The sequence below is a fragment of the Ovis canadensis genome, chromosome 1 (assembly GCF_042477335.2).
Source record: "Ovis canadensis isolate MfBH-ARS-UI-01 breed Bighorn chromosome 1, ARS-UI_OviCan_v2, whole genome shotgun sequence".
NCBI lineage: Eukaryota > Metazoa > Chordata > Mammalia > Artiodactyla > Bovidae > Ovis > Ovis canadensis.
The window spans coordinates 33,498,557-33,513,190 of record NC_091245.1 but is presented as its reverse complement, the minus strand read 5'-3'; positions in this window follow the sequence as shown (position 1 = coordinate 33,513,190).

Sequence of the window (14,634 nt, the reverse complement as noted above, 5' to 3'; positions counted from 1 at the left end):
CACTGTTTCTACTGTTTCCCCATCTATTTCCCATGAAGTGATGGGACCGGATGCCATGATCTTAGTTTTCTGAATGTTGAGTTTTAAGCCAACTTTTTCAGTCTCCTCTTCCACTTTCATCAAGAGGCTCTTTAGTTCTTCTTTGCTTTCTGCCATAAGGGTGGTGTCATCTGCATATCTGAAGTGATTGATATTTCTCCTGGCAATCTTGATTCCAGCTTGTGCTTCCTCCAGCCCAGTGTTTCTCATGATGTACTCGTCATATAAGTTAAATAAGCAGGGTGACAATGTACAGCCTTGATGTACTCCTTTTCCTATTTGGAACCAGTCTGTTGTTCCATGTCCAGTTCTAACTGTTGCTTCCTGACCTACATACAGATTTCTCAAGAGGCAGGTCAGGTGGTCTGGTATTCCCATCTCTTTCAGAATTTTCCATAGTTTATCGTGATCCACAAGTCAGACTTTGGCACAGTCAATAAAGCAGAAATAGATGTTTTTCTGGAACTCTCTTGCTTTCTCCATGATCCAGTGGATGTTGGCAATTTGATCTGTGATTCCTCTGCATTTTCTAAAACCAGCTTGAACATCTGGAAGTTCACAGTTCACATGCTGTTGAAGCCTAGCTTGGAGAATTTTGAGCATTACTTTGCTATCGTGTGAGATGAGTGCAATTGTGTGGTAGTTTGAGCATTCTTTGGCATTGCCTTTCTTTGGGATTGGAATGAAAACTGACCTTTTCCAGTTCTGTGGCCACTGCTGAGTTTTCCAAATTGGCTGGCATATTGAGTGCAGCACTTTCACAGATCATCTCTTAGGATTTGAAATAGCTCTGCAGTAATTCCATCACCTCCATGAGCTTTGTTCGTAGTGATGCTTCCTAAGGCCCACTTGACTTCACATTCCAGGATGTCTGGCTCTAGGTGAGTGATCACAGCATCGTGATTATCTGGGTCATGAAGATCTTTTTTGTATAGTTCTTCTGTGTATTCTTGGCACCTCTTCTTAATATCTTCTGCTTCTGTTAGGTCCATGCCATTTCTGTCCTTTATCAAGCCCATCTTTGCATAAAATGTTCCCTTGGTGTCTCTAATTTTCTTGAAGAGATCTCTAGTCTTTCCCATTCTGTTGTTTTCCTCTATTTTTTTTTTTTTTATTGATCACTGAGGAAGGATAATAGACTGTCTGAAAGTGATCAGTGCTGTGGATAAAACAAAACAGAAAATGGAGAGGGGGAGTACTTAGGATGGGTTTGCAAGGTGAAATACAGCAACAGAAAGAATTGTTGAGAAGGTGTTGTATGGGTCAGCGATCTGAATGGTGTTGAGGGAGGACGCCATTCTCATGCCTGAGAGACGGTTCCAGGCAGAGGAAGGAACAAGGGTGGAGGCATCGCAGGTGGAGCCCAGGGCAGTGTGGTTAGCAAGGATCCAGCTCCCTGGAAACTGAGTGCAGTGAGGTCAGAGGGGTGACAGGGAGCCCCTGGTCTTTAGAGGACTGGGTTCTATGTGACACAGCAGCACATTCTGAAGTCCTGGACCTCACATTAACAGTCTTCCCCATCTATAAAATGGGAACATTTATCCCTGTTTTGTTTATTCCCCAACTGGAGTATAAGAGTCCAGTAAAAAGATGGGTTATTCTGTTGTTTTGAAAATAATTATTAGGCAAGAGAATGTTCTTACTGCTTAGTAATTTTGCCCTAGGCCACCTACCACTGAGGAGAAAGCCTGCCCATGCCCTCAAGAATGTGGCCGTGCCGGACCATTGCTTGACAGCGGGTTGTCATCTCTCTCTCAGGAAAACTCATCATCTTCTTCCTTTGCTTCTTCAGATCTGGGGCCAGGATTTTAAAACAGCAGTTTCTCCCCACTGTGCTCCCTGCCCCAAACCTCCTCAGTGGAACTGCAGAAAAGTAATTCACAGAGGCTTGTTATTTATCCTATATGCAGTAAAGACTTTCTGTAGGTTATAGGAAATAAATGTGCTTTTTACTGTCATCTGTGGTTCTTATTAAACTTATCCCCTCAGTGGGGAAATATCTTTGCAGGACCAAGCAGTTTTATGTCCAAACAGCCAATGAGCTGATAATGGGTTTTATGTCTCGCTGTAACCAGCGGCCTTGCAGGCAGCCCTTCCTGCATTGCAGTCAGGAGTCGTGGGTTTCTGAACCTGCGGCATGTAAATACTTCTCATTAATGCAGCGGTCTGTGCTTGCAAATACAGAAACTGGTCTCCCTATACCTGTCTGCCAGAGGAAACATTGGAACTGAGAAGCCTGATGGAATTGAGGCAGAAAAACTGAGCCAAGAATGAGTGGCATAAGATTATGAGGAAGGGTGGAGTAGTGGAAAGAACATTTTGCATTCGTAGAGTCTTCAAGCCAGGAGTAATTTTTTTTTTTTGTAGTTACAGGAGCTTCTCTGTTATCTCTCAGTGGGAAAGTGTGTGTGTGTGTGTGTGTGTGTGTGTGTGTGTGTGTGTGTGTGGTGCACGAGCATGTGCGCATGCTTAGTTGCTCAGTCATGTCTGACTCTTTTGTGACCCTGTGGACTGTAGCCCACCAGGCTCCTCTGTCCATGGAAGACAGGCAAGAACACTGGAGTGGGTAGCCATTTCCTTCTCCAGGGGATCTTCCTGACTCAGGGATCGAACCCACGTCTGCTGCGTTGTAGGTGGATGAATTCTTTACCACTGAGCCACCAGGGAAGCCCCGAAGGAGCCAGGCAACTAAAATTTATGTGAAATTATTCTGCACATCAACCACCTTACGTGGACCATTTGTTTACTGTTTAATTCATTAGTTAGATTGCCTCAGGTCTTATTTGCGGCATGTGGGGTCTTTCGTTGTGGCATGAGAGCCTCTCTAGTTGTGGTGTCCTGGCTCCTGGGCCCGGGCTCAGTAGTTGTGATGCACTGTGTGAGCTTAGTTGCCCCACGGCATGTGAGATCTTAGTTTCCTGATCAGGGATCAAACCCACGTCCCCTGCATTGAAAGGCAGATGCTTGACTGCTGGACCACCAAGGAAGTTCCCCAGACCATGTGTTTTTGACCTATGAAAAAATTGGTGAAATTGACATTTTAATACTGATTGTAAAATGATGTAAAGGAAGATTGAGGATTTAAAACCTTACAGTTGATATATCACTGAGCCAAGATTATAACACAGGTTAACTACATGAAGTCAGACAGACCAGCTTCTCACCTCAGAAAACTGTGTAAGATGTAGTATCTTTACCTGTCAAATGGCGATGATAACGTCACACCTGAGACATGTGGTTTGAAAGACCATCATGGTGCTGGTGTGCAGGTCCCTTCCTTTCTTCCCTTCACTATTGTGTATTACATGAAAGTAACCACAGGCAATAAAGGTGAGACCACGGCTTTGGTGAGATAATAGAAACTTAAGATCTCAAACCTTGTTTAATTGTGCTTGCAAACTCACTTGCATCGTGTCCTACTCTTTGCAACCCTATGGACTGTAGTCCACCAGCCAGGCTTCTCTGTCCATGGGATTCTCCAGGAAAGAATAATGAAGTGGGTTGCCGTGCCCACCTCCAGAGGATCTTCCTGACCCAGGGATCAAACTCACATCTCTTATATCTCCTGCCTTGACAGGTGGGTTCTTTACCACTAGCGCCACCTGGAAAGCCCTTGGTATTAGATGCCAAACCTAGGTGTTACCAACAGAGTAGGGTTGACACTATGGTAACCTCAGACTTCCATTTGGAATCACAGTGTTGGTTTAGCCTGCAGAGTGATTTCATATAGAATTGTTGAAGTGTAAGCCTGGAAAGTGTGTTTCTTTTCATCACAATTGGAAATGGGAGGAAGAAAGTGAGTTAGTACCCTTCAGAGCCTGCCATGTGGCAGCTACTTGTAGATGATAAGTTTCAAACTCAAGGTCACATAGCAAATGACACATTTGAGAGTCCAAGCTGAGTCTGACTCCAAAATCCATGCTCTTCCCACTATTCCAAGTTGAATTTTTCCAGCAAATCAAATGTCCTATTTCCTAGGAGATCCCAATGTATGTCATATGCTTGGTACCAACTTGCAAAGAATCAAAACATACCAGACAATCATTTCTTTCCCTGTTGATTTAAAAGGCCCTGGAGAGTCTCTCAGTGTGGCTGCTGAATGACTCTGAGCATAATTATCATTGAAAGAGAGTGTGAAAATAGTGCAGGTAATTTATGTTTGCTTTGTTCTGGATGAACAGTCTTTGACTAGACTTTCAAGTCAAACAGAGACATGACTGACTCACTTCCTGGCCTGAGACCATGTCAGTGGAAGAGCCCATATTTCTCACATGAGTGGAACGGCATGAAGATCTTCAGATCTGAACATATGAGAACAGTTGTGAGGACACCCAGGCTGGGGACTCCACTGCACCACCCCATCCATTCTGTGAGATGTCACTCATTTGGTACATCCGTCAGCAGGTGTCAGCATCAGGAAGGACCAGTTTCCCCCATGTCACACTCCATACCATGCTCTCCAACATGGCAGGCATGGGCCACAAGTGGCTATTGAGAACTTTAACTGTAATTAATGCCACCTGCTAAAATGATAATATTTGGTTATATAAAGAAAATATATTGTTTAAATTAACCCCATCTGTTACTTTTTACTCAAATGTGGCTACTGGTAAGTTTAAGATTATGTATGTGGCTCTCATTCATGCCTGCATTTTATTTCTCTTGGTCAGCAGATACAATCCATATAATACAATATAATATTATTGTATTATATTGTATACAACCCATAGAATAATAAACGTTGTCAACACTTTCAAAATAACTAAAATTTGAATATAATTTTTCAGCCTAAATATGTTGCATAAATATCATGTCATGATAAGAATTAGGAGGGATCTTACAGCTTATCTAGAATGTCTGTATTTTATAGCTAAAGAAGGTGAGACCTAGAAAGATGAAGCAACTTTGCCCAAGATCACACAGCCAATAAGTGAAAGAGCTGGGTTAGAACTCAGGCCACTAGCACCAAATATGTTTCCATTTGATGAATGACCCGCAGAATATAGGCATCATGAGACTTAGAGTGTCTTCCTGGGAGCTCCCAAGCACCAGTGCCTGGCACATGGCAAGAACACTTCTATTCAACACCCACTCAGTCCGAGATGCTTTACCATATTGCACAAAGGATGCAAAGATAAGTAACACTCTCAGGTTCTGTTCTCCAGAAGCTCACAATATGGTGGAAAAGACACCAGATGGATAGTAACCAGTTAAAAATCATAAAACAGAGGTACTGGCAAAGTACAACCAAAAGCTAATATAGAAATATATTCACCTCACTAGTAACTTTAAAACTGCAAATAAAACTCTGATGTTTCATTGTTTGTTACCTAATGTATATTCTTTCTAGTTTCAGAGGGATTTCAAGTAGCTAATAATCCTACATTAGAAAAAAAATTAATATAAAAAAACCGTTATTCTTTCTGCAAAATACGTACTGTGGAGGGACAAGCCTTCAGCCCAAGTAAGGGCTTTGGACTACATAAACATTTCAGTTACCATGGTGTCCTTTACCCTCGTTTGCTTGGATTTAGAAAAAAAAGATAGTTGTATTCCATTGGGATATTTGATATATATTAGGCACAACCTTTCCCCTGGAGGAAGGCATGGCAACCCACTCCAGTACTCTTGTCTGGAGAAGCCCCATTGGCAGAGATGCCTGCCAGGTTGTAGTCCATGGGGTCGCAGATATTCAAACACAACTGAGTGACTCAGCACAGCACAGCACAGGAAGAATCTTTATCTTCATTTTCTTTTTTGAAAATCCAAAATTCCCTGGCTTCCATCAGTATCAAAATGGGAAAGTTCCTTGCGGAAAAGAAACCAAATCTTGTTTTGCCCCCCAGTGTCTGCCATAGGATTTCACATGTAATAAAGACTCAATTCACTAAAGCTTTGCTGAATACAGTATGGTGCCCAAGTTTATTCTGTACCAGTTATATGCCCACATACTTTACAAGCCTCTTCATATAAATGAGCTCATTTAACAATCTTGAAATCCTGGGATGCTGAGTCTCAATTTGCAGATAAGAAAATAGAAGCTCCGAAAGGTTACAAACATGCCCCCAATCCTCAGCTACCAGGGATTTGAACCCCTGACATACTTGGTTCCAGAGCTTGTGCTGCTATGTCAGGTGAAGAAATAGAAGAATAAAGGGAAAGAGAGAGAAAAGAACACAAAGCGGGGTGGGAGAGATAGAAGTGGAGAAAAGGACTCGGGGAAGTGTGGAGAGAAAACTAGAAATGGGAGGGAAGGAAGGGGTGAGTGGGTGTGGAATCACACGCCTTTTAGCACATAGTCTGAGAAGAAAGACAAAGAGAAGGGTCAGGGTTTCCCTGGAGAAAATTATTCCTGGCAATTTAGAAAGAAATTTTCGAAAATGGCAGGTTAGGAACTCAGCCACTGTCAAAGGCACGGCGCTCCAAATCTCCCCCAGGACAGTCTCCTCTCTTGCCACCTCATTATCGCCAGGAACAATCTGCATGGCCAGTAATGAGGGAATCTTAATGCAGGCCATCTCAGGAGTGGGTAATGGCCTTGCAGGAGGGGTTCAGGTCACAGGTTCAGGCCTGGCTGCTGAGGAGTAAGCTGTGTGGAGCTGCCAACTCTCCCCCTGGACCGACAGTCCATTAGCCCTTATCCCCTCAGCAGGGCAGTAATGAGAGAGGGAGCCCGCCCCGCGGCCCCCTGCCAGCATATCATGGGGTGTGTGTGTGTGTGGGGGGGTAGTCCCTGCAATGGTTAGCGTGTCCCACTGCTGACCTTGACCCTGACTCTCCCTGCAGTGCTCTAGGTCTACCTGCAGGAGAGCCTTCCTAGGGGTTCTGGCTCCTCAAAAACTCTACTTCAAATTAAAGCACATGTAAATTATTAGAGAGACAGGTAGCCCCCACTTTACATTGGGAACATCCTTTGTAGTTTCCAGTCTGTTTCCATTGGTGAGCTCACTCTGTAAAGTGGAAAAGGCAAAGACATGGAGTCAGGATTTTAATCCTAGCATCTCTTTCTATTAGCTATAACCTTGGGGACATTATTTCATATCTATAAAACTCAATTCCTTACATGCCAAGAGGAATAATAACATCAGCCTCAAGGGTTTATTTGGATTATTATTCATTTGTTATTAATAATCATAGCTAACTTTGAGTACTGGGTTCTGGGTTCTGTTGCTGCTGCTGCTGCTAAGTCACTTCAGTCGTGTCCAATTCTGTGCGACCCCATAGATGGCAGCCCACCAGGCTCCCCTGTCCCTGGGATTCTCCAGGCAAGAACACTGGAGTGGGTTGCCATTGCCTTCTCCAATGTGTGAAAGTGAAAAGTGAAAGTGAAGTCGCTCAGTCATGTCCAACTCTTAGCAACCTCATGGACCGTAGCCCACTAGGCTCCTCCATCCATGGGATTTTCCAGGCAAGAGTACTGGAGTGGGGTGCCAGTGCCTTCTCCGTCTGGGCTCTGTACTATTTGCTTAATGGGCTGTGCCATGTTGTGCTGTGCTTAAGTCCCTTCAGTTGTGTCCGACTCTTTGCAACCCTATGGCCTATAACCCACCAAGCTCCTCTGCGTATGGGATTTTCCAGGCAAGAATACTTGAGTGGGTTGCCATGTCCTTCTCCAATTGCTTTATATGTGATCACTAATCCTTATAACTGTATATGTAGATATTGGTCTTCTCCCTAATTTATACAAGTACAGTTGAGGCTGGGATTGACTTAGTATGTGTCAGAACTGAGATGCAAAGCCTTTTCTCTCCGATAAAGTCTGCAACATTAACCACAATGCTATACTGAAATTATGAGCTTACATCCAGAGCAAGAATCTGACACAGTATTTCAGTGATATTACTTATTTTCTCCACTCCTTTTCTCTTTGGTTAGTATATCAGTTAGTTTCCAGCCATAAAACAGAAATCTCTACAGGTGTTTCAAACAGAAGGAATTCAGTGCAGGAGTTGGTTGCATGGATGATGGAAAAACTGAGAAGCCAAAGAGGGAGACTGAGGCAAGCCAGAGATCAGTGATGGAAGAAAGCCATTGTGATCCTTAGCGTGAGGAACAGAGGGAGAAAGTGGTGCCAGCAAATCTCAGAGATCTGGGTCACCTTCAGAAGCTAGAACCACAGAGGAGCCATGGAAGAGATGCCAACCGAAGCAAAAAGACTTAGGGGTGGAAACACCCTGGCCTCTTTCCTCCTCCTATCCTATAGTCACCCCGTAATGCCTTAAACTGGTCATACAGGCTAGGAAACTCAAGAACAAGGAGCTCAGAAAGTGTTGTTTCCTGGAAGGTTTGACTGTGAAGGACAGAGAGAAGATATACAAGCCAACAGGCAGGTGCCTGGCCCATCTAACAACCCTATGAAATAGTTAGGTTGAGATTATTTTATTTGGCTCTGCCAAGCACTCAGTCCGTGGCATAATAGCAACCCGACTTTACAGATGAGGAAATCAACGGTCAGTCAAGAAATACTACTAGAGCTCCAAAGAGGGGATGATTGTTGTTGTTCAGTGGCTAAGTCGTGTCTGACTCTTTGTGACCCCATGGACAGCAGCACACCAAGCTTCCCTGTCCTTCACCATCTCCCAGAGCATGCTCAAACTCATGTCTATTGAGTCGGTGATGCCATCCAACCATCTCATCCTCTGTCGTCCCCTTCTCCTCCTGCCTTCAATCCTTCCCAGCATCAGGATCTTTTCCAATGAATCGGCTCTTTGTATCATGTGGCCAAAGGATTGGAATTTCAGCTTCAGCATCAATCCTTCCAATGAATATTCAGGGTTGATTTTCTTTAGAATTGACTGGTTTGATCTCCTTGCAGTCCAGAGGACACTCAAGAGTCTTCTCCAACACCACAGTTCAAAAGCATCACTTCTTTGGAACTCAGCCTTCTTTGTGGAATTCAAGGAAGGCTTCAGAATGGGAGTGGCTTTGAGGACTTCATGGGTTATGGACAAGTAGGGTATTGTCGGATGGCGTAATTTAGAAGGGTATTCCAAGCAGTGGCAGCAGAAGAGGTAAATAAATGCAAGATCCATAAACTGAGGAGTTTATATTGGATGGTATAGTCCCTGTATTTCCTGCCAAGTTTAAGTTTTTTGAACCTTGAAATTCTACTGGAAATTGAAGGGCTATATAATCTGTATTGGTTTCATAACACCTTAAGGGATCCACTTTCTAATACTGAATTAAATCCCTGAACCCCTGTTTACACTGGCTCCATGAGGTCCCTTGGTGTTCCAGGAGAAACTGATATGTTGCTAACAAGTTCTGCCCACACAGTACAGAGAATTTTGGTCTCTCTTTTGCCTTCTTACCACCCATGTGTTACAAGCTGGGAAACAGCCACACAATGGCTAAACGTGAATGTATTTCTACGATATGTTGTCAGGATGTTTGATCTGCACGTATTTCCAGTATACACTATGTTATACTGAGTTTGATGGATACAATTTGCTTCCTGATGTTACACGCCACATTTCAGCTGTTAGCATACATCTCCTTTCCTCTTAGAATGCCTGCCTCTAATTTCTCCTGGTTCCATCACCCTGCACTATGGTATGGAATATTCATTTGGAAATGCAAGTCTGATTATTATAAAGCCTTCTTCCTCCTCACTTATACCCCCTCACTGGTAACCCATGACTTCTCGATAAATCTAAGCTCCTTCGAATATCTTGGCTTCCTCTTGAGTCACCCAGCTCCCCCTCTGAATTTCAGGTATACTGGACTACTATAATATTTCATGCTTCCGCATACTAGCCTTTGCCCATGCATCCCCACTGAAACATCATTCTCTAGCTTCTGTTGTTGGCAATGTCTAGTGCTTCCAGAGGGGTCTCCCCTTTCCTTGCCCCCCTCCTTTGTGTATGTTTTCAATGTGCCATGCACACAGTGCCCCAGCATAAACTAGTCACTCAGTAAGTATACTTTTGAAGACATGACACGTGGTAGAAGCCAGTAAGTGGTAGCTACTGGGGGGGAAATGGGGTTGTTGTTGCTTTATTGTATTCATTTCTGGCTGCCTAGTATCTCATATAGTGTTTGGGACACTGTAGACATTGAATAAATATTAGTTGACTATTTTAAGAGTTGAAGTTTTAAAAATAAAGTATTTCAAGAGCCTCCATTTGTTCAATGTGGTACCATTAAGAGATTTGCCTTAATTTGAAACTGCCTGAGCATGCCCAGATAGGAGCATAAGAATGGTGGATTAGATGTCTGACCATGTTTTTGTCTGGGGGATATTGAAGAAACTAACATCTCTTCATCCATGGCCCTATAATTTTGTTCCCCTCCTTATGTGGCTCAGTTGCCTGCAATGCAGGAGACCTGGGCTCAATCCCTGGGCTGGGAAGATCCCCTAGAGAAGGGAACCCACTCCAGTATTCTGGCCTGGAGAATTCCATGAAGGTATAGTCCATGGGGTCACAAAGAATCAGACACAACTGAGTGACTTTCACTTTCTCTATGTTCTTCAGTCCAGCAGTCACCTGTAACAGGACCCCAGGTGGGCTCTGGGGCAGAGGTGGCCTGATCCTTGGTAGACAATAAAAGCCTTCACAGATGAGGGTTCATACGTGTACCTTCTACTATTTGTCAACCATCCAAAGTCCAACCACGTGGGCATTTAAACTGCCTCAGTTGGAGGGCATGGGGGTTGGTATGAGATGGAAACCCCTATGTTAGTGGAGGAATATCATGTAGCAGTCAGAACTCAGGGCCATCTGCTCTGTCTCTCTGTGTAGAGCCCATCCATTGGAACATTCTTTCCCCATCAGCCCTGATACAGTCTCTGAGTCTTCCTTAGTCTGGAGACACCAGGAAGCCAGTCTGGTCCCAGCACTTTAAAGGAATCTTAGTTGCCCATCTTGGGGCATAGAGATCCTTCTTTATGAGCACGTGGGGTAAAATTTAAGGGTCTGTGTTCCACAGCCAGACTGCCTGGACTGGAATCTGCACTGCCACTCTGTGCTCTGATGCTTGCTAGCTGCATGACTTTGGATTAAGGTTACTACACCCCTCAAAGCCTCAGGTTCTACCACTGTAACATGAGGGTGATGATAAGAATAGCTTGGGTGTCGGGGGTTTATGAAAGAGTGGATATAGGTGTTATACTATATAAAGTGGTGTCTGATGTATAATAAGCATGGTCTAAGTTTGGCTCTTGCTAGTTATTCCCCCGAACATATGCTGAGAGCCTGCTCTAGGCCAAATGTTGTTCCAGATGCTCTGTAGGGAAACAGATGAGAAGAGGCACTTCCATCTTGGATATTCTTAGCCCACAAGGAATGAGAGACAAGCAAATCAATGCAGTAGAGTTTAATGATTGTAAAATGAGGCTTGCACAAGATTTTATGAAAGCTCAGAGCATCTGCCCTGGATCATCAGGAGAGGGCCCTAAAGTCTTCATGGAGGAGAAGACACTGGAGCCAACTCTTACAGATGGAGTGGAAGTATGGCAGAAGGATTAGTAAAAGAATATTCCAGATAGGCAGGAGGGCATCTCCAAAGACTCAGAGCTGAGGTCTAGCCTGGCCTCTTTGGGGAACTGTGCTGTGTAACTGGTGCATAGGTGTGATGAAGCTGGAGCAGGTGAGGTGGGACAATCGTGCAAGAGTCCGGATGCAACTCCTAGGAGCTCAGACAGTTTCACACTGAATGTTGAGGATTTGGTGCGAGTTATGAGATTCAGTGAAAGAATCAAGAGTTGAGATGGAGACATTTTGTTGCCGTTTGACCTATTATGTTTAAAAGAAAAAAAATGAGTAAAAAACGAAACTTTTGTGAGATGGGTTTAGATGTGAGCTTTAATACATTCAAATAGGATATTGGCTCCTGAGCCAGTTCTATTTGGACATGTGGTATATTTTTTAAGTTCATGGATTTTCTGACCCAAGTTCTCGATCCAAAGGAAAACTCATTTAGCCTGAAGGTTCTGTACCAATTATATAGTTTTATAAGGTCAAAATAAAAGTTGGGAGTCATTTTATCTTCATCTGTACTTGTAGAAATTACAGAATCAAGCTGCTTTAATGAGAAAAAGCACCAGGAAGGGAAAAGTGAAAATAGAAGTGTCAGCACCATCAGAGATTTCTGCTGCCTCCGGATGCTGGAAGCTGAGGCCAGGGCTGGGCTGTGAAGTCTTTTGACAACACGGTCTCTCTCCCTGAACAAGTTGCCAGGGCTTCAAGAGGAATAGACATGAAACACAACATCCTTCCACCCTTATTAAGATTTAATCCTGCTTTCAACAGGATTGCAGTGTTATTAAATTAGATTTTTTCTTCCTTAAAAAGGGATTTAACTTTTGCTTTCCTGACATCATAATCAACAAGGAACAGATGCAAAGGGGAAATTGTGTGACCACTGGTAATATGGACCTATACTTAACATGTAGCATGTGAAGTTATTAAAATGGAAATTAATTCTCTTTATTGCTATCATACCCTATCAATTAATTTGGTTGGAGGTGCTTATGAATATGCAATCATTCCTCTCTGCTGTCCACCCTTTATTCCATGTGTGGAAAGCCTTGGTAAAACAATATGGACGATTTTAGATCCTTTGGCTAATTTTGCTAGCCCTCTTTGCTCTCTAATAATATTGATAATGGGGATAACTAACAGTTATTGAATTTTTCTACATGAAAGGCACTGTTCCAAGCACTTTACATTCATTGCCTCATTCAGTCCTCGCAGTAATTTTCTGAGTTGGGTAATTTTATTATCTCTCTATGAGGAAAAGGAAGGTGCGGTACAGAGAAGTGAAAGAACCTTCCCCTGGTCATCCTGACTCCAAAATCTGTGTCCTTCACTACTGCGCTGTGCTGCCCCTTGTGGGTTCCAGAGAAGGGGCCAGGACAGAGTCACGAGTCTCAGACACTAAATTTCTGTAGGCTATGGGGGACCTGGGAGGGGATAGAGGGCTCTGAGTTGGGGGCACTCGTTTTAAGATATAGATTTTATTATAGATCTGATACTGTGTGTTTATTGTTTAGGTATGGCAAAGCCACCCAAACAGGAGACGGTTGTCATCAATATAGTTTGTTACCCTCAGATCCCAATAAGAGGAGACATACCACATCAGCATCGTGGGGTCCAGGCATGGTTCTCCATACTTAGGCAGGATGCAGAGGGAGAAGTGGGGAAACTTGGGCAAAAACTTCTATTGTGGTTTCCATAGGAAAGAACAAGAGGCAGGGTGGACAGGTCTATGATTGGCTAGTCTGATTAATTTCAGTGAGTTATGGGGCATAGGGGCTGTCCCTAGTTGTCTGGTACCTGGCCTTGGGTTGGTTAGGGCAGGTAGTTAGTGGCCTGGGGTGTTAGAGGTTGGAGGTATAAGGTCTGGATTGGTTGGTTTGCATTTGAAAAGTGCACTGTGGGAGAGCTGTGTGCTATCTCTAAGTTAAGCAAACACTAATATATACCAGGGCTTCCCTGGTGGCTCGGTAGTAGAGAATCTGCCTCCCAATGCAAGAGATGTGAGTTTGATCCGTGGGTAAGGAAAATCCCCTGGAGAAGGAAATAGTAACCTACTCTAGTATTCTTGCCTGGAAAATCCCATGGAGTGAGGAGTCTGGCAAGCTATAGTCCATGCGTGTCGCAAAAGAGCTGGACATGACTTAGTGACTAAACAACGACAACAAATATATATATATCAAAACCTCAGATGTCAAAACATCAGAAATACAGAAAACAGGACATGATTATAGGGCAAGGGCTCAGTGGGGGATGCTGTGAGAGGCCCTCAGAGGATGCTCAGGTAGGAAGGAGGGAGGCAAGCAGGGGCAGGTAGGCCAGTAAGACAGACCTGAATATGCAGTGGTCTTTGTGGTGCCTGAGAAGGGGCAGGGACCTGAAGACATTGAAATTAAGCTTCAAAGTATCTTTTTGTCTTCTGACCAAAAAGGAGCAACTTTCACTTAATATACATATTTAATTGTGGTAGGAGAAGAGTATGCCTCATCTTTTTAGCTGGACATTTTCTCCTTGGAAGCAGAAACTGTCTGGATCATCCTTGCACACCCTACAGATTCTGATGTGAAACTTGCTCTCCCAGAACGCAAGGGTCCTGGTTCATACCCTGTTTGTAAATCCTCGTTCCTCAGTAACACCCCATCAGGGTAAGTCTCTCTTCATGTGCCATTGCAAACAGTGGTTTTGGTAAAACAGAGCCTGCTAACCCAGGTGAGAGGAAAGCCAGGTGAGGGGTCACAGTAAAAGATGAGTGCTTGGTTGGTAACCCGTGATTCACACTTTCTTCTTTTTTTATTATTACTTTGGAAAAGAAAGAAAAATTAAGATGAACCAGGATAGCACAACAGGAGATCCAATTACAGGCTTACTGTACAATTGCTTAGACCAAGATGATCTGTATATCACTTTGTTGTTGTTCAGCTGCTGAGTTGTGTCTGACTCTTTGTTACCCCATGAATTGCAGGCTTCCCTGCCCTTCACTATCTCCCAGAGTCTGCTCAAACTCATGTCTGTGAGTTGGTGATGCCATGCAACCATCTCATTCTCTGTCATCCTCTTCTCCTCTTGCCCCCAATCTTTCCCTGCAGCAGGGTCTTTTCCAGTGAGTCAACTCTTCACA